We start from the raw sequence: 25,163 nt of genomic DNA, 5'->3' as shown, positions 1-25,163 counted from the left end.
ATGTTAAAGTGCTCATGTGGCTTCTTTTGGGCTGGTTTTCCTAGACCTGGTTGCTTGTTTCTCTCACATAATCTGGCAACACTGGCCCCCAAAGCTGTATTGTCTTGTGAGCACACATCTTAAGCGGGTGACACCAACTTTTACAATGCCATTATACGCCAAGGCATCCCAAGTCAAGGGCCTTGCATGAGAGGGGGCAGTGGTTTATGGCATCTGTTTCGTGCTCCGTGTTACCTCGGTGGCAGTATAGTTTATCATGTATACAGCGAAGGTGACTGTGGTTTGCACCGCTGTGGCATCTGGCAGCGCGCCGGGTGTGTTCGGGGGATGACCCCAACCGCACACCCCCCCACCCCCACCCTCACCCCCCCCCCCCCCCATGACTTACGCATTGCTCCTGTCTTTTAATATCAACTTCAATTATGGCCCAAATGCCTCTAGGGCTGTGTGTGTGTTGCCTGCAAGCGCCATGCGACAATATAAAGCCACACTGCCCGAGGCAATGGCCCTGAACATTGCTTTGGCGATGCTTTCATTGCCCTTCTTCTCTCTGCCATTAATGGCGTTCTTGCGCAGAACGAAATATGGATACAATTACAGAATAATCGTGTGAAAAGAGGGGCAGGTGTGCTAAATAGCTATTTTTGTTTTGGTAACCTAATTGAACAAATGCTTTATTGATAATGCATTTGTGTTATGAAAGCTCTATGAATGGCAAGTGTGGAATATGTTGTTTTAAATAATATAATGACACGGGTCTAAAATGTTATGGGTTTTACTGAGATCGGGGCGGAGTAATGCCTAATTTATGCTTCCTCGCACAACAGTGTTTATTTGTTTATTTATATTGGTCATGGTTTTACAGTTAAACAGTTAAACATACAGTACAATTAAGGCAACAAGATTACTTTTGGCCCGAAAAGGTGTCATGCACCGAACATCACGGATGCGACGCATTTTGGGGCTTGTAAATCAGCTATGTTTGGCGCACAATATTGCCGTACGATGAAATCGTACGATCGGCCTTAACCTGCTTCCCTCACATCCTGGTTCAAAGACTCGTTTGAGGAAAAATACTCCCTCCTTTCAACTCGGCCCACAGCGGCATGCTAGCAAGCACAGTTCCCTGCTGAGACATCAGTCCTGCTGTTAACAGTGGCCAGTTTGAAGGGGTACCTGGTAGCTCAAACAATTTCTGTCGGGGCAGAAACCACGTATCTCCATATTTCAATGCACCGACCACATGCCACAAGCTCCTTGTGACCTTGCATGTCTCTCCGCCGTCACTTTCCTGTCTCTCTGCGCTCTCCTATTCAAATAAAAAGAATGAAAAAGGAATGGCCATTTTGCACTACGTCGAGATTTTACTTTGGGGCCGGAAAGTACTTGACCCCTATGTTTTAAAACGAACAAGGCTAAAAACCTACATTAACCCTGAGAATAAAGCCGCAGTGGGAAATGGGACTTGACAAAAGAATAAAAAAGTGAGAGAGAGAATAAGAAAAAAACCTTACATTCAGACACAAGACTGCAAAAATAACTCTGTCTTTTTCCAACCTTTAACCAGTTGGCCGTTATATACATGGTGAAATACATTTAATTACCGGAGTCCTCTGTTTGTTGGGGCCTACGCGCGCTCATCGGCTTGCGGCTGGGAGCAGCTATTGATTTTGGGTTGTCTTCTGCCTCATTAGACCGTGGCTAGAGCTCTCTGCCCCGCCAGCTAAAAGGGAACAGCGCCGATCCATAAAGAAGCCAACTACACAATAACTTCTATTGTGTTGGGGATGAAATATCTCGTTGCCTGCAGGTGTGGGAGTGGTCGGTTACGTCTGCGCCGCTACATGCATTCATTCCCCCTTAATAGTTCCTGGGGAGCATAAAGGCGATGATACGACAGCCACCTCCCGATGCTGCAGCCAGGTCTCTGAGGTCTGCATACAAATTTGCATTGAATTAGTGGTAATTGCGTCATTATATGGTCATTGCTACTTTGCTCGTTTGCCAGTGGCTTTACAATGGGACAGTGTATACGTGAGGGCACCAAAAGTCACAGACGCAGTCAGGGTCCACAAAGGTATACCTCTGAGGACATGGGACGACTATAGTATCGATCGCCTGCTGTCTCTCATCCCATCGTGGGTCAAGTCTGCAAGAAGGAAGACATGGACCAGGCCCACTTTGCACATCCACTGCAAGAACTTTGGCCCTCTGTTGTGTGATTGATCATCTGGATGGGAATTACACCCACCGCACTATGCTTTTTAGTAGCCTGGGACCAAACGAATGCAAAAAAAAATTGCACTCTGCGATTTGGGTCTGGCACCGCTCAATAGAGAATCCATTTCCTGCTCCAGAAGACGTGGGTGGCCAATCAGGGCCCGGTATTCGAAAATGGGAGACTGTAATTGGTAGTTGGTTGTAGAGGTCTAACCAATTGCGTCGAGGGCCATTGTTTTGATCCCGCCCCTTAGGGAAAAAAAAACTCATGGAAGCACCAGACTCATATCCACGCAGTGATATAGTCTGGCTACGCGAGGCTAGCTTTTTAGCACTATGGTCAAAGTTAACCCCTTCAACCTGCAGCATCCCGAAAATAGGTGAACATTTGGTGAAAATAGTGACGCGTTGTGAGCATGTAGATCAGATTCTTTTGGCAGAGAGATTTGTTGTAGAGGGGAAAATAAAGGAGGGGACCAATGCAGACCCTGGCACAACATATTTTCAGGTGGGGGTCCTTGGCCACATACATATCAATTTGGGGGTCCTTGGCATGACAAAGTTTGAGAACCAAATGCCCTATAGGGAGCCGCATGGTGGACGAAGGGTTTAGGTGCTTAAAGCGCCAGTTGAATGGCCCAACCCGTGAAAGATTTGACTTTGACGTGTCTCATGAAATGGATCAACAGCGTTCTGAAATAGCTGATAGCAGATTTTTCACCTCCTCCTCTTCAGAAATCCATGGCTCCTCCATGCGTCTCTGCTCATTGTGCCCGATCTGCCTCCCGAAGCTCAAAACGGAAATAAATCCCTGCGGTGCTAAAAAGGAAATGAGGAATATTGATGGGGGTATAAGGCATCTGACGCCTTTCTACATTCATGACGAATGACAAGGGAAGAAGGGAGGAGAAGAGAATGATTTCTGTGGCACATCGGAGAATTTTAATTCCAGTCGCCCCCCCACCCCACCCACCCCCCACTTACCCCTTTCAGAGAAGCAGGCTAAATTGGGAATGGCGGGTGATAATTCAGCCCAAAAAAAAAAGAAAAGCCCCCGCTAGAACAGTTGGAATGAGATTTCAGAGCTATTCCCCCCTGTGTGAGTGTATATATATATATATACATATATATATATATATATATATATATACATATATATATATATATATATATATATATATATATATATATATATATATATATATATATATATATATATCTCAACGAGCGAGGCTATGTGAATCTATCTCTGTGTGGCATGAGTGTGTGAATTTTGTGGCTCAGTCACTGCGTGAGATCGTTTGTCTGTTTTGCGTTGCATCCGGATCCGCACGTGACTTTGTGTTTCCATCGATGCTTAGAACATATGACAGAGAGGTCATCTTATTTTCGTTAAGTGGATTGTATTATGCGTTTAGGCGCGGTCCTTGGCACAACGCGGTCGTAGATTGAAATCACGCATTTCATATGGTTGCTGTCGTCGGGCAGAAACCTCGTCTCTCTCCATATTTCAACTTTCAACAAAGGTTTTTTTTACTAAATGAACGCCCTACTTCATCATACAAGAGTGTCACACAAAAGTAGTGAAAATAGCAGATCTACAAGCTCACAAAGCGATGCGATGCGATGCGACGTGACGTGCTGTGAGCTTGTAGATCGGCTATTTTCACTATTTTAAAAGCTTTTGAAAATAATTTTGGACATATACAAGGTATAGGTATATCCGACAGCGAGGATATGCTATGATATGACGATATTGTTCCTGCATGGAGGCCAGACAGTGTCAGAACCTCAGGAGTTAGTGTCTTTGAGTCATTAACTAGGGTTGGAACTATCGATTAATGTCTTGTCGATTATTCTATTTATTACTTTTTCGATGAATCAAATAATCAAGAAGAAATCACAATCAATTTAATGTTTTTTTTTCATACTGAACAGTATATCAACAAATGGAGGTTTAAGTGGTTTAACCACTTTATTCTGATAGTACTCGTTGCTATAGAGTGTTTGTTCACTAGCAGGGGTCTTCCCGTCTCTCCAGATATTTAATAAACAGAAAATAAATGTTCAGGTGGGTGGCCAATCATCAGCCAATCAGTATCCATACAGTATATTGAGTAGTATACAGTATTTTTGGTATAGAATTTGCCTCTATATTGGAAAACGAGCGCTCAAAAATTATGATACAGCAAACTAAAAGTTTTGTATAGTTACCTTTTGTATAGTTTATATACGTATATTGCAATAATAATGTGGCTGTCTCAAAATCCCAAGGCACACCTGGACTTGTCCCATGGCACATGCACCGGTGTGCCCTGTGCACACCGTTTGGGCTGACCCACCGGTCAATATTCTGGGATTCTGTCAAAAGGAGCTCAGAGAATGTGAATCTTACAGCACTTACAGGAAGAGTTAGAATAGAGAAAGAGAGAATAGAGATAAATAACAGGAGGACACAGTCAACGCAAATACTGTACTGTAGCTGTGATTGCACACAGATGAACTGCGGTGTTCCTTTCAGTTTCCATGCAAAACGAAAAACAAAACAGCCAGTGGTGAGATTGAAGTGTTAAAGACTGAATTCATTGACTGATATTTCCACACAAAAAGAGCCTTCTCTGAGGTCAAAGAATGGTGTCGACACAGGCCTGTGATGTTTGGAGTATGGTTTCCTGTGGTTATGCAGGATGTAGCCACCAATAAACTGACAACAAAAGACTGCAACATCGCGTCTTCCTCCCTGATCCTTTTCTCATTTTATTCATCCCAGTGCTTTACAATATTCAGAGGTGATAACCTTACCATGCAGATCTCAGCCACAGATGCGTGACAGAGCCTTGAAAGCCTCACTTTACTGTGAACCTTTGTATTAAAAAAGGTCTCTAGAAGAAAAGGGGAAGGGGACTTTAAGAATAATTATGTGAGGTTGGGGCATAAAATGAATTTTATTATTTAAAATTATTATCGTTTTTGTTATTTTATGCTGTGAGCTTCTAAATCGCCAATTTTAGAAATACCTGAGAGTTATTTTCTCTTTATGTGTTAAGTTAAAGGCTCTCAAATAGAAACTAAAATAAAAACGAATCAAATCAAGTTTTTATTCAGGGTTATAGGCATCGGACCCAAACATGTGACGTCGTTCGGGCTCTGCTGTTCACCAACAACCTGTCTGGGCGACGATGACAGGCACAGCGATAGGTCTCTGCTGAGAGGAAGGGATGCAACTTTAAACACCCAGAGAGTCACCATGTGGTGCAGAGCAGAGGAACTGTCACCTTGCATCAGGCGGTGCGTGACGGCTGGAAACAGCAGAGAGGTTCTGCATAATAACGAAGGCCTCATAATTAGTTTCGTGCTCGTGTCGACACTTCCCTTCTGCCCAACCACCACCTCATCAAGCGCTTACTTCTCTGCGTCATCGTCATTAAAGCTGAGCTTCATAGACATGTGTCAGACACGGTTACGCAGGGTTCCGTGGCCATCTGTCGGGAACAGGTAAAAAAACGCTTGCTTCAGTCCTAGACAATCGATTACCGATGTTTTGACCGGAATTCAGTAAAAATAATAATTAAAAGTGCAATATTTTTGAATATTTTAAATATTTAAATATTAAACGTAAATGTTTGATTACAGTTTCTATTTGAGAACATTTAACTTACACACAAATAACTTTTTGATAGATAAAAAAAATACACATAAAGCGAACGTTACTTCATTCAACCACCACCCTATTAAAAACGTTAAAAATAGCCCGTCTACAAGCTCACAACAACACATCGCAACATGACGCGTGAGCTTGTAGAACGGCTATTTTTGAAAAGTGTTGAAACTCTTGGCTTATAATGATGACGTGCGGCCCATACCCAGAATAGGGTTGGCAGATTTAAAGTGTTTAAAAATCAGGACACATCGGCTGCATAATTGCCGATACTGATGTCATCAAAAAAGTCAGATACTGTATCTTACCATACATATCGGCCAGTCCGATATCGTTCGGGCTCTCTCTAGGAGTGAACCCTGCCACTGCCGTCTCTCCCAACCAGTCGTATAAAGTAACTAAGTACATTTACTCAAGTACTGTACTTAAGTACTTTTTTGGGGTATTTTTACTTTACTGGAGTATTTCCAATTTTCTCTACTTTTACTTCTACTCCACTACATCTCAGAGGCAAATATTGTACTTTTACTCCACTACTATTATTTGAAAAATGTAGTTGCTAGTTACTTTGCAGATTTACATTATTATTTTATATAACATAGCCTACATTAACCACTTTAGCCATATTTTATACATAGGCTATTTGAAAATAGCAGATCTACAAGCTCACAACGTGTCGCGATGCGACACGTTGTGAGCTTGTAGATCGGCTATTTTTAAACATTTTAGTACTTTTACTTTTGGTACTTTAAGTGTAACAGAGTATGTTAACATTGTGGTATTGCTAATTTTACTGAAGTAAAATATCTGAGTACTTCTTCCACCACTGCTCCCAACTTTCTCTTTAATCGCAACAAACAGAACAAATATAAAGGAGAGTGGACGTCCCACTAACCTATACATATAAAAAAAGCTTGGTTCTAATTTAGTGATTTATAACTACAGCCAGAACGAACCAGATTGCCACATTTCAACACAAGTTGAGAGGAGTTAGTGATGTGCCACAGCAGCGACAAAGACTACTGTGCTGGATATGCTGTGAGTGTGTGTGCGTGTTTGTGTGTGCGTGTGCGTGCGTGTGTGTGTGTGTTTGTGTGTGTGTGCATGCGCATGTGTGAGATATCTCAGCAATTTCCGCAGTGCTTTCATGACTCAGACACTTATCAATTACACATTACTCAGCTCAAATCTCCTCCAGCCTCCTCTAGTTAAACACCCTCCCCTCTATCTGCCTCCTCCTCCACTCCAGGGACGTCTGCTAGTCCAAGATGTGAAATAAGGTGAGAGGTTTTATCCTGATTGAGCAGAGCTCAACTCCTGGTCCACAAGGGACAGCGGCGGAAAGTAATTAAGTACATGTTCTCAAGTACTGTACCGTACGAACAATTTTGAGGTACTTTTACTTTATTTTCCATTTTCAATACTTTGTAGCCTACTTGTCTTCTATTCCACTACATCTCATATGTAAATATTGTTCTTTTTGCTCCACTACAGCTATTTGAATACTTCAGTTACGAGTTGCTTTGTAGATTTAGATTGTTATTACAGAACATGCATTAACCAATTAAGCACTATTTTAGAATAGGCAATCTACAAGCTCACTACGCGGTGCTTGTAGAGCCATTTTTTAAAGATCTTGAAACATTTTGAAAACATTTCAAAGAACAATGAGTATTTTTACTTTTGGTATATTTTGATGCCAATATTTGTGTACTTTTACTCAAGTACATTTTTTTATAGGACTTTTACTAGTAACAGAGTATAAAAAAAATCTGAGTACTTCTGCACAAGAATGACTACAGTATTATGTACTGTGCGTGCGTGCGTGCGTGCCTGCGTGCGTGCCTGCGTGCCTGCGTGCCTGCCTGCGTGCCTGCCTGCCTACCTACATGCATAATTTCCTGATCAACATCTCCATGTTATTGCTCTTTCGTCTCTGTGGAACACAAAACATCTCTTGGCTGATCTTGGGAAAAGGGATTGCGACCCAATGCAGCAAATGGATGGTCACAGGGTGCACATTACAGGACAGTAAAAGAATGCTGTGTAATTTCATTTAAAATTAAAGCCCTGGGTGACCCTGGTCAACTAATTATCAGTGGTTTAAACTAGGTCCACTCTTTTTTCTCCTATACAGCAAATCTCTTTGCCAAACATTGCAGATACTTGTAGATCTACAAGATCTACAGAACTACAAGTGAGCGTGTAGATCTGCTGTATTCACCGAATGTTCACCCGACAATAGGGGTTCAAGTGGTTCAACACAGTTTCGTAATCTTCAGATACTTGTCTAACATTCGCCTAATCTTCAGAACTGAAATTAGCATATAAATATGAAAATAATGACTGCATAAATATCAAGTCATTACAGTGTTTCACAGGGATTGCTCACCGCTGTTGTTAATCAAATTAGCTGAATTTGTCTCTGTATTGGGAATTGAGTGAGCACATGGTTCTGATATAGTAAATTAAGATAATTCATAACCTTTTGTATTTGTTATATTTGTTGTCACAAAATCCTGCGGCAATATGTTTGGGAACCACACAGGTCTTGTCGATATTCTGCGAATCGTGGTGCATCCGGCTTTGTCGGGCGTCTACACGAACACGATAGGCTCTATGCACAGCAGCCATATTATCACTTCCTTCACAGGTGTTACCAATGATACTAATGAAGGCTCTGTTCCATTTAGTGTAGCACAGTGGTTTCCACGCCCCTCTGAGAGTGTACAAATGGAACCAAGTGGACCCTTATGGGTCCATTTGGTTCCTTTTGTACACTCTCAGAGTTACACACCCGTAATGGGCCATTTGGAAGCCCATGAGGGTCCCTGGACCCCAACCTTAGACCCACTGGTGTAGCAGAGTGTTTCCAGTGAGCCAACATGCACAAGATCAGCACCCTGACTCTGTTTGACCAAGAATGGAACAGAGCCTTCATTAGTATCATTGGCAACACCTGTGAATGTCTTCGCGATATGGCTGCTGTGCATAGAGCCTATTGGGGAGGGAAGTGGGGGTCATAATGGTCATTGCATGTAATCCTACGGGCTGGCACCTGTCAGCGGGGGGAGTTGGGGCGGGAGGAGTATTAGGACAAAGCCGAAGGCTCTACGTCCTCCCGGTGGAGGCTCCTCACTGGCAGGTGAGTCAGAAGAATGACAACAGCAGAGACAACACAGACATGTCTGTGGGGAGGAATCAATTGGCATAACGACTAAATTGAGGAGAAAAGTGGGTAAAATAGGCTACTCAAAATTATTATTATTATTTTTTTTAGATAAAGAAATCTGTGAATCTGTCAAAAGGAGCTCAGATAATCAGAATCACAACTATCGTCACATCACACAATCACAGGTATAAAAGAGAAGACATTTTTTTTGTGAAAGCTCTCAACAATTGCACTTACGGGAAGATTTAGAATAGGGAACTAGATAATGGAGAGGAAAGGAACATTGAACAAATAACAGGAAGGCACACAGTCAAATCAAATATATATATATAGTAGCTGTGATTGCACACAGTTGATGCCGTGATGTTTCCTTTCCGTTTACAAGCCAAAAAAGCCATTGGTGAGATTGAAGTGTTAAGTGCAAAATACACCACCCATAAACGGTGCACACATCAAAACAGCTGTCCCATTATCGTCTATGTATAACCCCACACCGGCATCGCTAGGCCCCCCCCGCCAGCACTTGGCGACGTGCTGCCCGGCAAACCCTTCACACCACCGTTCTATTTCCAGGTTGCATTTTTGTATGCATCTGGGCAGTGGTGTAAAGTAACTAAGTGCATTTACTCAAGTACTGTACTTAAGTACAATGTTGAGGTACTTTTACTTTACTGGAGTATTTCCAATTGTCCATACTTTTACTTTTACTCCACTACATCTCAGAGGCAAATATTGTACTTTTACTCCACTACAATTATTTGGCACAGCCACAATATGAGATGGAAAAACTAAAATTCCAATATTTTCAGTGACCACAATGGAAACAAGCCCCTAGGGCAATTTGTGTTATCCTTCATTCAATTTGTGTTATCCTTCATTCAATTTGTGTTATCCTTCATCCGTCATTCAACAATCATTAAAATCATACCTCTGTACTGTTTACAAACTGTTAATACATTTAATAATCTAATTAATAAATCTAAATTGCTGCATTCAGCCACGTATTTGGAGACCCAAAAAAAGGATTAGCTTAATCCACTGTCTGCGTTCTTAAAGGGAATCTTTGAAATGTATATAGTAGCGGCCCCAACGATCACATTTATTTTACCAAAACATTTAAGTCGTCAGAAACTGTTCTGCACCTTGATCTCAGCCAATGTTAAACATGAATGAAGGTGTGTGAGTGAGAACACCTCTCTTCACAAACACTATAGTGCAGGGGTCTTCAACAGGGGGTCCGGGACCCCTAGGGGGTCCTCAGAGCTACTATAGGGGGTCCGCCAAATATTTGTGATTTTTTTTGTTTGTGTTTTTCTTTTTACCACTACCCTAAAAGCCTAAAGAATCCCTATTCTGAGGAGTACTTTAGCCAAAAAATAGCAGATCTACAAGCTCACAACGCCTCGCGCTGCGAGGCATTGTGAGCTTGTAGATCGGCTATTTTTGGCAAAGAGGTATAGGTGTAGAGGGAAAAAAGAGCAGACCCTGTACGCAAAGAAAGATGAATCTGAAACACAATTTTATACAATATACAGGGGGTCCCTGCTTCATCTCTCTCTCAGCTAGGGGGTCCTTGGCCTGAAAACGTTGAAGACCCCTGATATAGTGCATAGTGCCATGCTACGCAGCAAAGCCCTCAGTATTAATTTAACTCCAAGAGTGAGGAAATTGACCCAAATGGACCATACAGTGTAGAGGAAGCCTAAATTCTATCACTCACTGTCATACAGAATACATCTTACCTCCTCTGGGTGAAGTTGTTTCCACTTGTTGACAAGTGTACTGTAGGTACTCTAGGTGTCGTGGGTGTGTGCGTGTGTGCGTGCATGTGTGTGTGTTTGTATGTGTGTGTGTGTGTGTTTGTATGTGTGTGTGTGTGTGTGTGTGTGTGCGGTGGATCTACGTGTGGTGGAATGGACTGTGTAACAGTGTAATCATGGAATCAGATGGACTGAAGCTGCAAGCAGGCTCCAGCCTGGGGGGCACACTGGGAATTACACACACACGCACGCACACGCACACGCACACACTGTAAGTGTGTCTGTAGGACCCCAGCCAGGCGTCAACAAAATCCAGCCGGTTCCAGAAGTAAGTCCATTGTGTGTGTGTGAGTGTGTGTGTGTGTGTGTGTGTGTGTGTGTGTGTGTGTGTGTGTGTGTGTGTGTGTGTGTGTGTGTGTGTGTGTGTGTGTGTGTGTGTGTGTGTGTGTGTGTGTGTGTGTGTGTGTGTGTGTGTGTGTGTGTGTGTGTGTGTGTGTGCGTGCGCGTGCATGTGTGTGTGTGTGTGTTGCATCGGGACGCGTTGTAAGCTTGTGGATGGGATCTTTGAATAGACGTTAGTATTAAATAGGGATTAATTGCTCAATGTACGTTTTGTTTAATAATCTAAGTCTAGAAAGTGATTAGTAACGAAAGCTTTCATATAATTGCAGTGGAGGAAAAAGTACAATATCTGTCTCTGAGATGTATTAAGTACAAGAACAAAGTATTGAAACATTTACATATTACTCAAGTAACTCAGTAAAAGCACTTCAAAATTGTTCCTACAAGTACAGTACTTGAGTAAATGTCCTTAGTTACTTCTCCCACCCCACCACTGGGTGGGGGCGGGGGGTCCTCGCCAGCTGTTCTGAGCAACACATCTGCTCTGCAGGCTTCTTCTCCTGCAGGTGTTCCTACCTGATGTTCTGCAGCTCTGTCCCCAGTGGTGGAGAGAAGTACAGCCACGCCTTGACACTCCCAAGTTTCAACAGCAAATGCTTTCTCCACTCTGCAGTAACTAACTACATGGAACAGCCTTGATCCCCCTGCTGTAGTTGGATACACAACATCGAGTGGTGTTCGTGCCTTTTAGTTTAGGAAGAGACACTGAACAAACACCTCCCCAGCACGAGACAGTAATCCCATGAAGCTCAAGGACATTCAATGGTACACAAGTTCAGTTCATATATACGGTAGTCTACTCCCGAGTAGCTGCAGATCAGTGATAGGCTCTCTGAATGCCTTTCATAAAGCCTGTATCTGCCCAAGCTTAAAAACAGAACAGAAAAACCCTACACCATCACCAGTGCATGGTTATTTTAGTTACCTAAAACTTACAAAATAATAAAACATTTAAAAAATGTTAACAAAAATGTAAATGAGAACGAGGCTTTACATAAAAACGATAACTAACTGAAACTATATTGTTCATCATAGATAAAATGTCCTCTGTTTTAGTCTTCGTCAGTGTCCAAGATTCTTCTTAAAAAATAGTCCACCTGCAAGCTTTTGGAATCATGCCCCTGACTACCCCTTATCACAATAAAAACTCAAACTAACACTATAAACTAATTAAAACTAAACTGAACAAAAAGTCAAAACAAAATAAAAAATAATGAAAAAACTATAATAACCTTGGTTCCTTCTCCAGCACCTTTCCTCACTTATTTATTTGAGTGCAGATATCACAAATCCCATTAGCGCACTTAACTGTGAAGACAAAAACAGCATCTTTCCCACATAATCTTGTTAGCTGACACCGTGGCAGGTGGTGATACAGGGGACGATAAAAACCAAAACAAGATCATGACTGCTTTCTAAACAGATGGCCATGAAGATGACAAAACATTCAATGTAAGAGGGTTGTATTGTTGTATTGACTAGTTTAGAGAATGTTAGCTGGCCACAATGAAATCTCTTGCTCCATTCTATTTTTGTGTGTTTTCTTCGAATAATTCTCCAATTTAGTCGTTATGTCAATTAATTCCTCCTATCAATGCTGTTGTATCCTACTATCTCACCTGCCAGTGAGGAGCCCCCACCAGGAGGACATAGGGCCTTCGTCCTACTCCTCCCGCCCAACACTCCCTGCTGACAGGTGCCACCCCAGCTCGTAGGAGTACATGCAATGACCAATATCACCCTCCCCGAGCCGGCTTCCCTCCCCCGAACACGGGCCAATTGTGTTCGCATAGATGCCCGACAAAGCCGGATGCACCACGGTGGATTTGAACCCACAACCTCTGTGGTGGTGGCCAGGGACTTTGCCACTGCGCCCCCCGAGCGCCATGTGTGTTGTTTTTTAAGTAAAAAGTGGAGTGGGTTGCTGTAATGATGAGCAACTGAGTGTTTAACCACATGGACCCTATAGCGTCCCTATTCTGAGCATGTCATAATAATATTAATATTTGACAAAAGTAAGAGATCTACAAGTAGATCCACTTGTAGATAACCTATTTTTGATGAAGATATTTGGTGTAGAGACAGAAAAAGAGGGGACCAAGTATAGTAGTATATAGTTTGGACAGGGCTCCCATAGAGATCTTACATCTCAATGGGATTTCACCTGTATAAATAAAGGTCAAATTAAATAATCAAAGTGATATTGAAATCCTACTGTGTCTGTGATATAGTAGGAATATTTATTAATATGTTGATCACATTTTATGTCTTGGTGGGAGATTGTACATATCTTGGCGTGGGCATCTGTGCATTATCTGAGTGTATGTCCGTGCACATGAATTGTGTGTTATGTATTTACAGCATGTGTGTGTGTGTGTGCGCGTGCATGCGTGCGCATCTTTGTGCGTGTGCAGTGCTGTTGATGCGTTTGTGTACAAACCTTTAAAATATGAATGACTGCCACAATCCCACACAGACCTTGAGGGGAAAGAAGCATAAAGCATGAATGTAGAGTGGTCTTCTACCCTTTGTCCCCATACACTAAGACTTTATTGCAAGGTTGCTTGTCTTATTTGCTGTTCCAAGGTCACAGCACAGTAAATGGTAAACATATCGTCATCTCAGTCCGCAGTGTTTATCCCTCATTGTATTCCACCCACCACCGCTGCTGCTGCGCTCACTCACCATTTCAAGGCTTTTGTATGATGAGGAAGCACTCCGAGATTTAATTAGCATTTAATGCTCTCCGTAAAATCTCTTAACTCACAATCTCCCCTTTTTCTGCCACTCTGCAAAACACTGATGATGCTCCCATTCTGACTTTTTTAGAGTAGTGTCTAACTCCGATGTGCATAACGTAGCCCAGGGTTTCCCAAACGCAGTGGTGGAAAAAGTACTCAAATGTTTGACTCATGTAAAGCTATCAATACTGCAATGTAGAAATACTCTGTTACAAGTAAAAGTCCATATTTACTTGAGTAAAAGTACAAAAGTATTGGTATGAAAATGTACTTATAGTACCAAAAGTAAAAGTACTAAAATGTTTGAAAATATCACATCTACAAGCGTCGCGATATGACACGTTGTTTGTTTTCAAATAGCCTAGGTATAAAATAGGGCTAAAGTGGTATGTATGTATGTTTTATAATGTAATCATTTATATCTGCAAAGTAAGTAGTAACTAAAGTTTTCAAATAATTATAGTGGAGTGAAAGTACAATATTTGCCTCTGAGATGTAGTGGAGTAGAAGTAAAAGTATAGACAATTGGAAATACAACACTGCCCAAACGTTTCCATGCCAAGGGGGTCATAACCTCTGCGGTACATGGGCAGTACCTTTTTCGACAGTTAAGTTTGGTAACAGACTAATTAAGTTCTCTTATAATAGCTGCATGTAGTTAGCCACATTTTATTTCTATATTATGACATCCCGGCATGTCATAATATTCTAGCATTCAGAGAAAATATGCGAGCACTCGCATAAAATGTACAATATGAACTGCAGCAATCTTACGTGACTATATTCCGAGTTAAATTGTTCAAGAGAGCTTTGAACACAATTAATCCCCTATCATGCTGTGGAAACTCCTTTGCTTTATAAACTGCTGTTGTGTGAATTATTTCCCTTCATTTAAAGTACAGTCGGCTATAGTCCAATTATTTGGCACTAGAATCTCCCACCTGCAATGTCACATATTTTTCAGGGCTGGAATTTAAAGCTTTAAGCATAGAAAAAGCTGTGTCCATATATACATATATAGCAGTTCATGTTGCAGTAGTTGAAAAGATCATACATTCAAAATAATAAATACACTTGGTGCAGCCCTAATTGGAAATCACCAGATAAACGCGAGCTTCAGGGTAGCTTTTATAACAGTTGACCTCATATGCGGGGTTACTGAAAAGTACACCCCCACACTCACACCACCAACACCTTTCATCTTCCAACAAGCCGAGACAGGTCTTCACATCCACAGTGGCTAATTACTGCAATGAATGTTTCTTTTTTTAACACAGGACAGTAGTACACATTAATAAACATGAGAACTTAAATGCATCATGTAAAAATGTGTCAGCTTTAGGCATACAGTACACCTCATTTTCATCTGTTAATACAAAAATATACATAACACATGTGCACAGACAAATGAGTCAAAACTAGAAATGTGCAGTCAGTACAGTGCCCATCTATATGTCTGTCTGTCTGTCTGTCTGTCTGTCTGTCTGTCTGTCTGTCTGTCTGTCTGTCTGTCTGTCTGTCTGTCTGTCTACCAGTGGTGTGTGCCAACAGTCTTTCTCGAGAGACAACCAATTCAGTACAATAATGACGTATGCAATGATATTAATAACTGTGCCATGTGTTACATGGCACAGTTATAGCACAGCATGTGATTACCAGTTGTACATTGTACCTAAAGTACTGTCTACTGTACCCTCTCTCTCTCTCTCTCTCTCTCTCTCTCTCTCTCTCTCTCTCTCTCTCTCTCTCTCTCTCTCTCTCTCTCTCTCTCATATACACACATTCATTGTCTACGACTCACTCCATCTTTCTGTCAGAATTGCTGTCATTCAGATTTCTCTGTAATCCGCCAAGCCTGTATGCTAAGATTAGCCGCGGACAGACACACACACACACATGGGGCGAATGCACGAGTCTCCTGGCGGAGATTAACACAAAACACAGACAATAACAAGACGCATTACAGGCAGCATAAAAGAACATGCAAAACACATGCTGTAAGCAGCACAGACAAGTGAGTGCAACTCTTGGGCATTAACGAGATGTGCACTACAGTATGATCAGCATAAAAACATTCTAAACATTCAGACATAGGGAAGTCTTAAAGGGACTACATGAAGGGACTACCATGAATTTTAACTTTTCTTCTTTTTTGTGTGTTTTTGGTCTCCCCTACCTCTCTTCTATCCCCAAAAATACCCCAGTTTGAGCACTCAGGCTTTCACAGCATATCTGGGGTTTTGTGTAAATTGTAACTTTGATAATTTAGTGAGTACCATTGGACCTCATGATTCATCAAAATGCGTTCTTTATCTCAAGCCCATACTGCACCACATCGCCCATGTCCATTTTAGACGTAACATTTTCTGTAAAGAAACAATTTGCTTTCAGCAGAATGATGTTTTTTCAAAGCCCATAGGATGCCATGCTTATAGTTTTGCGGTCAGACATTGTGAACTTGTGAACGTGCAGCGCACCGGAACGATGGAGGCAGGCAGGCTGGCAGACCAAGGTGGGTCCTTTGAGCAGACTTAACCCGTTAAAACTGGGAAAGCATCTGTGTCACCACTTTAACCCTTATTTTATACCTTGGCTATTTTTGAAAAATCCTGAAATCTTTGAATATACATCTTTTTTAAAGCATATGTATATTCGAATATGAAAATTAATATTCGGGGGGAAAAATTTTAAAAAATAATGTTTTTTTGAGAGGGACAATACAAAAAACAATGTATGAAGTTATAAAAACAAACAAAAGATATGTTTTATTGGATCCGAGCGCTCGATGCATTGTTTTTTGTACTGTTTCTGTCAAAAAAAATGTAAACATTTTTTTAAAAATTCATTATATTTTTTTATAGAAATAATAATAATATTCGAATATATTCGAATATCTGCACATTTTTAAGACCAATGTTCGAATATCATTTCTGAGGAAAGTTGACAGGCCTAAAGCGAACGTTTTTAACAAAAAATCTTTGCTTCTGGGGGTCCCTGGAACAAAATATTTTCAGATGGGTGTCGGCGGCCAAATGCAAACATTGCGATGCGTTGTGAGTTTGTATATCTATTTTCGGCGTACACATTTGGTGCACGGGGAAAGTGGTTAACCTTCCTGACTACGGTCGCAGGTGTTTGACCTTATAGATGTGCTGCTTCCTCTCTGAACCCTGCCATGGGAGCTGGGACAAGAGATCATTTTCCTTTGTGTGTTTGCCTGCGTACACGCCACGGTGCATGGCTAGTGGCTGCTGCATCCGGCAGACAGACAGACAGGCAGACAGACAGGACTGTGCCAGAGAGTGGGTCCAAGAAGACAAAGGGGGGATCTGTGCAGAGACGGGTGATAAATAATGTAGGTGTAATATCGCAAAATGGACGCATGGTTTAGAGGAGCTCAGAACGGAGCAAGGGGAGAACAGGAGGAGGGCAGAGATCCAACCCCCCAAAAGCACAATCATTCCCCTGTGCATACGCAATGATCAATATCAATAATAAGGCACACAGTGGTGAATTATTCATCGATGTTCTGATCCTTGTCTCTGTCCCTCTTTTTCTTTCTTTCTTAAAAATGTTCTGCCTCTCATTCTCTGTCTCTCTCTCTCCCTCTGTTTCTGCCTTTCACACTTTCTCCCTCTTCCATCCCTTCACCAGCGTGTGCTCAGAATGACTGGACTAAAATAATAATAACGCTGATGGCAGTTGTGTTTCTGCGAAATGACTCAAATGTTTTTCTTCAACAAAGAGCCATTCTTTTGGCACAACAAGTGACGGTGATGAATGCACGCGTTCATGTTTGGCCTCCACGACGTTGCCACTGGTAACTGATAATAGCTGCCCGGTTACCTTCGCGTTGCACCATCATGTTGGAGGAGGCACAACAGAAGGAATGAATCACTTCTCATGCCATCATGGCAAAAATGGAAAATGTATATTTTCTGTGATCGAAGGTGCAAAATACTGAGAATGTGAACAGAAGAGAGGTTATCAGGCATCAAGATGATCTCATAAACGTTAATTTTGTGAGATTTTGTTTTTTGGCATTTTATGCTTTATTCGGATGGGAGATCATAGGAACCAAGGTCAGAGAGAGAGGGGAGACATGCGAGACGAGATGGCATATACTGTAGGGAATTTGAGTCCTCACAACAAGGACCATACAGTATGGTCTGTGTGCGCTACCTGGCTGAACCAACAGGCACCACCATATTCTTTTCTTTTTACCCATTGAGACCTGAAGCCGATTCTACATGTCTCCTAAATCTCAACAGTTTTCTGAAAAATGTTTGTTTCTATATCAGTGGTGCTCACACTTTTTCATGTCAAGGACCCCCAAAATGATATGTATTTGGCCGCGGACCCCCATCACAATATGTTGTTCCAGGGACCCCCAGAAGCAAAGATTTGAGTTAAAAATGTTCGCTTTAAAAATATAAACATTCAAAGATTTGCACACATTTTCACAAATTTTCAAAAATAGCAGATCTACAAGCTCGTAGCGCGGCACTCGGTGCCGCGCTATGAGCTTGTATATCTGCTATTTTTGAATAGCCCAAAGTGTAAAATAATGCTTTTTAGCTCAAATCTAAAGATGACAGTTCCAGGTCTTAAAGGGTCAATGTGTCTCCTCCTTTAGATGGTAAGGTGTCTCTTAGACAAAAAGAGATACGTGCACATCCTATCCAACGTCCAGGTGCTGAGCAAACGGCAGATCCACAGTGAAAATCAATAGTCTGCACGCTAGTTCTCAGCCTCACTTTTAAAAGGCTGATATCTTTTCCGTAAGGGAACCAATTCCCGACACAATAGGTCTACTATGTGGCACAGCAGTAAACATTTTATGGATTTGGGGCAGAGTATATTTGACCTTTTTGATGTATATAATATGACCTATGTCTTTTCTTATCAAATACTGAATGAAAAGAACCCTACTTTATATTTCAAGGACCACATATACAGTAATCTGAAGCACTATTTAGATATAGGGGATATCAGTAAGAGTGAACATGATTATATGAAGGTTGACTGTCCTGTTATACTGGTTATATATGTACTCTGCCCAAAATCCATAAAAAAACTTTACTACTGTGCCCTCCGCCCCCACCCCTCTGGTAGACTTATTGTGTCGGGAATTGGTTCCCTTACGGATAAGATAACATCTTTTTCAAAGTGGAGCTGAGAACCGGTGTGCAGACTTTATTGTTTTTTTCCACGAGGTGTCTCTTAGAAGCACCGGCGAACATTCTTCAAACATTCATCTGGCCGATGTACCTCTCTATCTTGGGGTTGTGTGTGTGTGTGTGTGTGTGTGTGTGTGTGTGTGTGTGTGTGTGTGTGTGTGTGTGTGTGTGTGTGTGTGTGTGTGTGTGTGTGTGTGTGTGTGTGTGTGTGTGTGTGTGTGTGTGTGTGTGTGTGTGTGTGTGTGTGTGTGTGTTCTCTCAGAGGGTGAAATTCATTGCGGCTGTTTCCCCAAATGAAAGATCTAACAGGGCTGAACGTACCGTACTCAGAAAATGTACTGAATATTTTGTTATAATGCCAGATAAGCACGAGCCAAAAAACAAGACTTGATCAAGAATGAGATACAACAATGCAGTTTTTGTGCCTTGAACAGGGGTTTTTTTCTCCCATCCACAGAGACACACCGAGTCCCCATTTATGCGGAAGAAAGAACAATAGAGATGAGAGGAATGGTGACAAAATAAATCCCTCTGGTGGTTCATTTTGGAGTAGAGAAAATAGCATTGGTCTGCCACTCCAGATCCCAGGACAGTACGGTTATACCACAGACCTCTGCCCTCCTGTCATGTCACTGTGTGTTGTCCTTCCATTACATGGCTTTTGTCGTCTGTCTGTCTGTCTGTCTGTCTGTCTGTCTGGCTGGCTGTCTGTCTGTCTGTCTGTCCTTGTGATGAACAGCAGGTGTGTAAAGAATTGTGTGAGCCAGTGATTCTTCAATTTTTTTAACATTTAACCCATTAAAACCGGGAACGCATCTGTGTAACCACTTTAATCATTATGTTATACTTTGGCTATTCAAATATAGCAGATCTACAAGCTCATAGCGCGGCACCGAGTGCCACGCTATGAGCTTGTAGATCTGCTATTTATGAAAAAGAATTGTGCACATCTTTGAATATATATATTTTTAAAGCGAGCATTTGTAACTCAAATCTTTGCTTCTGGGGGTCCCTGGAACAAAATATGTTTCTCGAGAGACAACCAATTCAGTGACCAATGCAATCAGTGATCGTTTACAGTTGTGATACCATGTGGAATAGTTCGTCCCAGAGCCTTGTATTAGAGAGTTCAATCCGCCAATGAGGGGGCAGAAACGGCGCCGGTCACGCGGTTCATGTAAACTGGAAACAGTTACAAGGAGCCGTAGACTTCGATGCATTCCATAAACTTCCGGTTTAGGGCTTTGTCACTATTCGCCAATAGACGGCTATGTGTAGAAGACCTGGCCCGATGAAGTGAACGCGAGTGTCAGAACTCTCTCTCTATGGGTCTGGTAGGTCCCATTGAACAATGTGTTGTTACTTGCAGTTGCATCATGAACAAAAAGAGCACATTTGTCCAAACATTTTCTTAGTTTCGCAGTACACTTTACAGTGAGTTCTTACCACTCTGCTTACACAATAGCCTTTGGGACTATTTTTAAAGTCATAAGCCTGATTACTATTGCTACCCATTGTGATGGTCGATGATTACAATGATTAATTTGAATTAATCTCAATGACATGGAGAACAATAATTATTGCATTTCTTATCCCAGTCTCATATTAAAGTCGGAACATATTTACCATGGTGGATAATTGAAAGGAAATGTTTCAGCATTACCAATGTGCCAAACTGTACAATTACTAAAGGTTGACACTGCTGAAATTGTGATTTATGAGATTATGCATTATTAACTGCACTGGGATCACCATCTGACTGCAGCCTCGTTCAGATGCTCCACAATGAGCTTCCAGCAGAACTGGAACTCCACTGTGAGCACAGCTGCAGCCATCTATTTTTACCAGTGGCTCCCAATGTATGTGTTCAGAGAATTAGAGCTGGATAGTGGCAAATAATTAGCACCACATATAGCAAACCACCTTATGTGAACCCGATAGGGCTGTCACGATTAGGACATTTTAAGTGACGATTAATTGTCACACAAATAATTGTGATTAACGATTTAATTGTGTTTTTGTCGTTGAACACTGGAACATATGAATACAAATTTGAAGCTTTGAAGTTGCACAGGGCAGATAATGACAAATAACCTAATTATAACCTAATTATACAAAGAAACGACTGTCAGATGTAATAGCAGATGAATAGTGGAAATAGCCGATCTACAAGCTCACCATGCGTTGTGAGCTTGTAGATCTGCTATTTCCACTACTTTTTGAAAATGTTTGAAAAAATGTGAAACATTTTCAACATGGAAACGATTACGACGATTATGCAAAGAATTTCGATTATTTATCTCAAATAATTGTGATTAGACGATTATTTAATAATTGTGACAGGCTTACCCTAGCATCCCTATTGTGTCATAATAGGCTAACATTCGAACAAAATATATATATCGGCAAACATTCACCAAACATAGCAGATCTAAAAGCTCCAGCTTGTAGATCTGCTATGATCTAGGTCTATTAGACCCCTTGGGGACCCCGGTCAACAAGGTAGGGTTTAACCCATTAAAACTGGGAAAGCATGTGTCATTTTAGATTTCTTTGGCCATTAAAAAATAGCAGATATACAAGCTCACAGCGCGGCCGCGAGTGCCGCGCTGTGAGCTTGTAGATCTGCCATTTCTTGCTCATCATGAAAATGTGTGCAAATCTTTGAATATATATATTTTGTAAAGCAAGCATTTTTCACTTAAATCTTTGCTTCTGGGGGTCCAGAATTTTTTTTTTTAACTTTTACCAATGATGCCTCATTGACACAGGTTGATGCATTTATCAAGAAAAACCGAGCTCTATCTGAATAATGCCAACGTCGCTTTATCACCATTTTGTATTCACATATTATTACATTCTGTGTGGATTTAAAAATGTTGGGCAAATTAATTGCCCGTATGGATTGGAAGGACATTATAGTGTGGGATACTGATCAAGGCCAAGACACAGAAGGCAGGGTACAAACCCAATGAAGGGCATTTATTTGCAGCCTCGCTCAGAGAGCATTGTTTATACACTTTTAAAAGGGAAATAATAACAGGGTTCAACATAAATTCATCCCGGGTTCGGGGGGGTCCATGCATCATAACATCAGCATTCTTTACATCTCTCCACAGGTTGCCTATGAGGTAAAAGAAACAGTCCTTTAGTTCTACATTTCACCAGCAATTAACATTGTGAGGGAAATAGTGTAGTATTCGCTTACCGCCTGACCACCCGTCTGTTCACCAGGAGAGCCAGTGCTAGAATGAGACAGAGTGGCTGCTTTTGAAGTTTGGTGCCACACCTAGCCGGTCTTCGCAGGTGCGCTCAGTTGGGGCTGATTCATGAGGGCGATTGGTAGGTAACGCCCCTCAGCCCCTCTATGACGCAGCCCAGGCTGCTGCGCTGTCTGTAGGGCCTCTCTCTGTCTCTGTCCCACTGTCTCTCCATGGTGAGGTGCCTACCTAACAGGCGGTCTCCTAGTGATACTCCACAATAAGTAAAGCATTTTTTTAAACCAAATTTTTACCACATTTAAGAACACTATCGATACCAGGAAGCTGTAATTAGAAATGTCTATCTATCACCGTGAAGAGCAACGAATAGCACTTTCCCACATTTTGATCACGCATGTTGTGCAAGTGGCCGGTCAGCATTTCTTTAATGACACAGTGGATTTCTGCTCGGCTCATTAAGCTCAGAGGAGTGCAAGCTCTGGCGAAATAGATCATGTGTGACATGTGTCAGTCAAAACGGTGTGAAACTAATTGCCTGCCCCTCGTTTCAACTATTTTGAATCAGCTCTCAGGTTAAATTCTCAGTGTTCATTTAAACCAGGGGTCTTCAACGTTTTTCAGGCCAAGGACCCCCTAGCTGAGAGCGAGATGAAGCAAGGACCCCCACTACATATTGTATTCACGTTATTCAACCTTCAATACTTTGTAAACTTGACCGTTGGCTCTGGTCTTGGTCTGCTCTTTTTCCCCCTCTACCCCAAATCTCTTTCCCGAAAATAGCCGATCTACAAGCACACAACGCCTCGCGCCGCGAAGCGCTGTGTGCTTGTAGATCGGCTATTTTCGGCTAATGTTCCCCTCAGAAAAGGGATGCTAGGGTTCAAGTGGTTAGTGTAAAAAATAAGTTCCTATCACACAAAGATTTGGCGCCCCCCTGTTGTTACTCTGAGGACCCCCTAGGGGTCCCAGACCCCCTGTTGAAGACCCCCTGATTTAAACCATCTGTAACCGCCACAGGTGCATTTGGTTACATTTGTTTAATTAACACTATGGATTTTACTGTGTGCTGAGGTGAAATACTAGATATATCCATGCTTTGACACACATTTCTACTCTAGGCTAGGCAACGTTGTCATGTCAGGTGGTCCCTGCGCCGTTTGTTTTGGCTCGAGACTCCCGTCAGATGTATTCCCAAAGCTCGGAGAAGCATTCTCAAGTGGCGTCTGATTCATTCAATCAGAAGCATCAAGTACATTTGGAGAAGTTACTGACAGCGCAGCCTCGAGCGCGCCTCGAGCTATAAAGTGCCCGCAGACCATTTTATTTTCTCCACGCTGTGGAACACTGCCTCCTTACCTTACCGCATGACATCTGGCATCCGTGAAATGATTGTCACTATTGCTTTTTTCTGCCACTGATGCCTCTCCTCCGCACGCTGGCTGTTCAATCAAAACACCACCAACCGACCACACAGTCCTCAAAGAGAAAATCCCAGTCAGAGTCTAATCTCTGTTTATTTAGGTCATGCAGTGTGTAACAGGCTACTGCTGTGCAGTGGCCTGTCTACTGTATATTCCAGGGTTTTCCCCAAACTTTTCCAATAGCCTCTGGCTTAGACCCCCTGTTGCAAAATGGATTTAGAAAACAAACGAAAATAGCAGATCTACAAGCTCACAACGTGTCACGCTGTGATGCGTTGTGAGCTTGCAGATCTGCTATTTTTTGCTATTTGGCTTTGAAAAAGGAATAGAGTCATGACTTATGTACTTTAATTTCATGCAGGTCAACAGAAAGGTCACTCTGTCCTTCCTAGTCTGGGAAAGCTTCAAACAGCCAAGTCTATGGTCATGGTAGCTTTTCCCATGGGTCTGAAGTATGATTTGACTTTATTTATCGTTTTTTCAACGCATTTGACCTCCCTGACAGTAGCAAATGATTCGTTTCTATGTGGACACTGTGGGCGCCAATAAAATGCCACGACCCATGGTCACAGTTTCTATAGCTTATGACATTGGTTGTCAAAGTGGGGCCCGGGGACCTCCAGGGGTCCTTGGGCGGGTACCAGGGGGTCCCCAGCAAAATGTTTTATACTTTGGCTATTCAAAAATAGCAGATATACAAGCTCATAGCGTGGCACTGAGTGCCGTGCTATGAGCTTGTAGATCCGCTATTTTTGAAAAATCTTGAAAATGTGTGCATATATTTTAATACCTTATGTATGTTTTTTTTAAAGCAAACATTTGTAACTCAAATCTTTGCCTCTGGGGGTCCCTGACACAAAACTATTTCAGATGGGGGGGTCCGCGGCCAAATAAATATCAACTTGGGGGTCCTTGGCATGAAACGGTTTGAGAACCACTGGCTTATGACAATGACGTGTTCATACCTGATCACTTTGCATGTCATCCTCCCCCACTTGCCGTACCTATGGAAAAGACCTGGCCCATCTGTCGTCATCTCCCTCACATCAGCAACTATCTTTGTGTTCATTTATAATGCTGAATTATACACTCGCACAAAGAGTGGGTCACACAAGTAAAGTTCAGTGCCTCATACAACAAAGTATTGTCCAGCCAGTGGAAGTTAATACAAGCCTCTTGTCAGCTACACAGACAAATGGCGTCTGTAAATGACTGCATTGTGTCTCGGAGATGTAATGAAAAAAACATGAGTTTTCGAAATGTGCATCTGCAACAATGGGGTCTACCCCTTGGCTTATTGAGCATTATTCTCCATTATAGTCAGACTGATAAGCTATTGCTTGACTAGTCTCCCTTCAGAAGTCACCGCAAAGCAATAAGACTTGCAT

This window comes from Gymnoscopelus microlampas (assembly GCF_963454915.1).
Source record: "Gymnoscopelus microlampas genome assembly, chromosome: 16".
Lineage (NCBI taxonomy): Eukaryota > Metazoa > Chordata > Actinopteri > Myctophiformes > Myctophidae > Gymnoscopelus > Gymnoscopelus microlampas.
The sequence above is the reverse complement of the archived record's forward strand: the minus strand, read 5'-3'. Positions refer to the sequence as shown.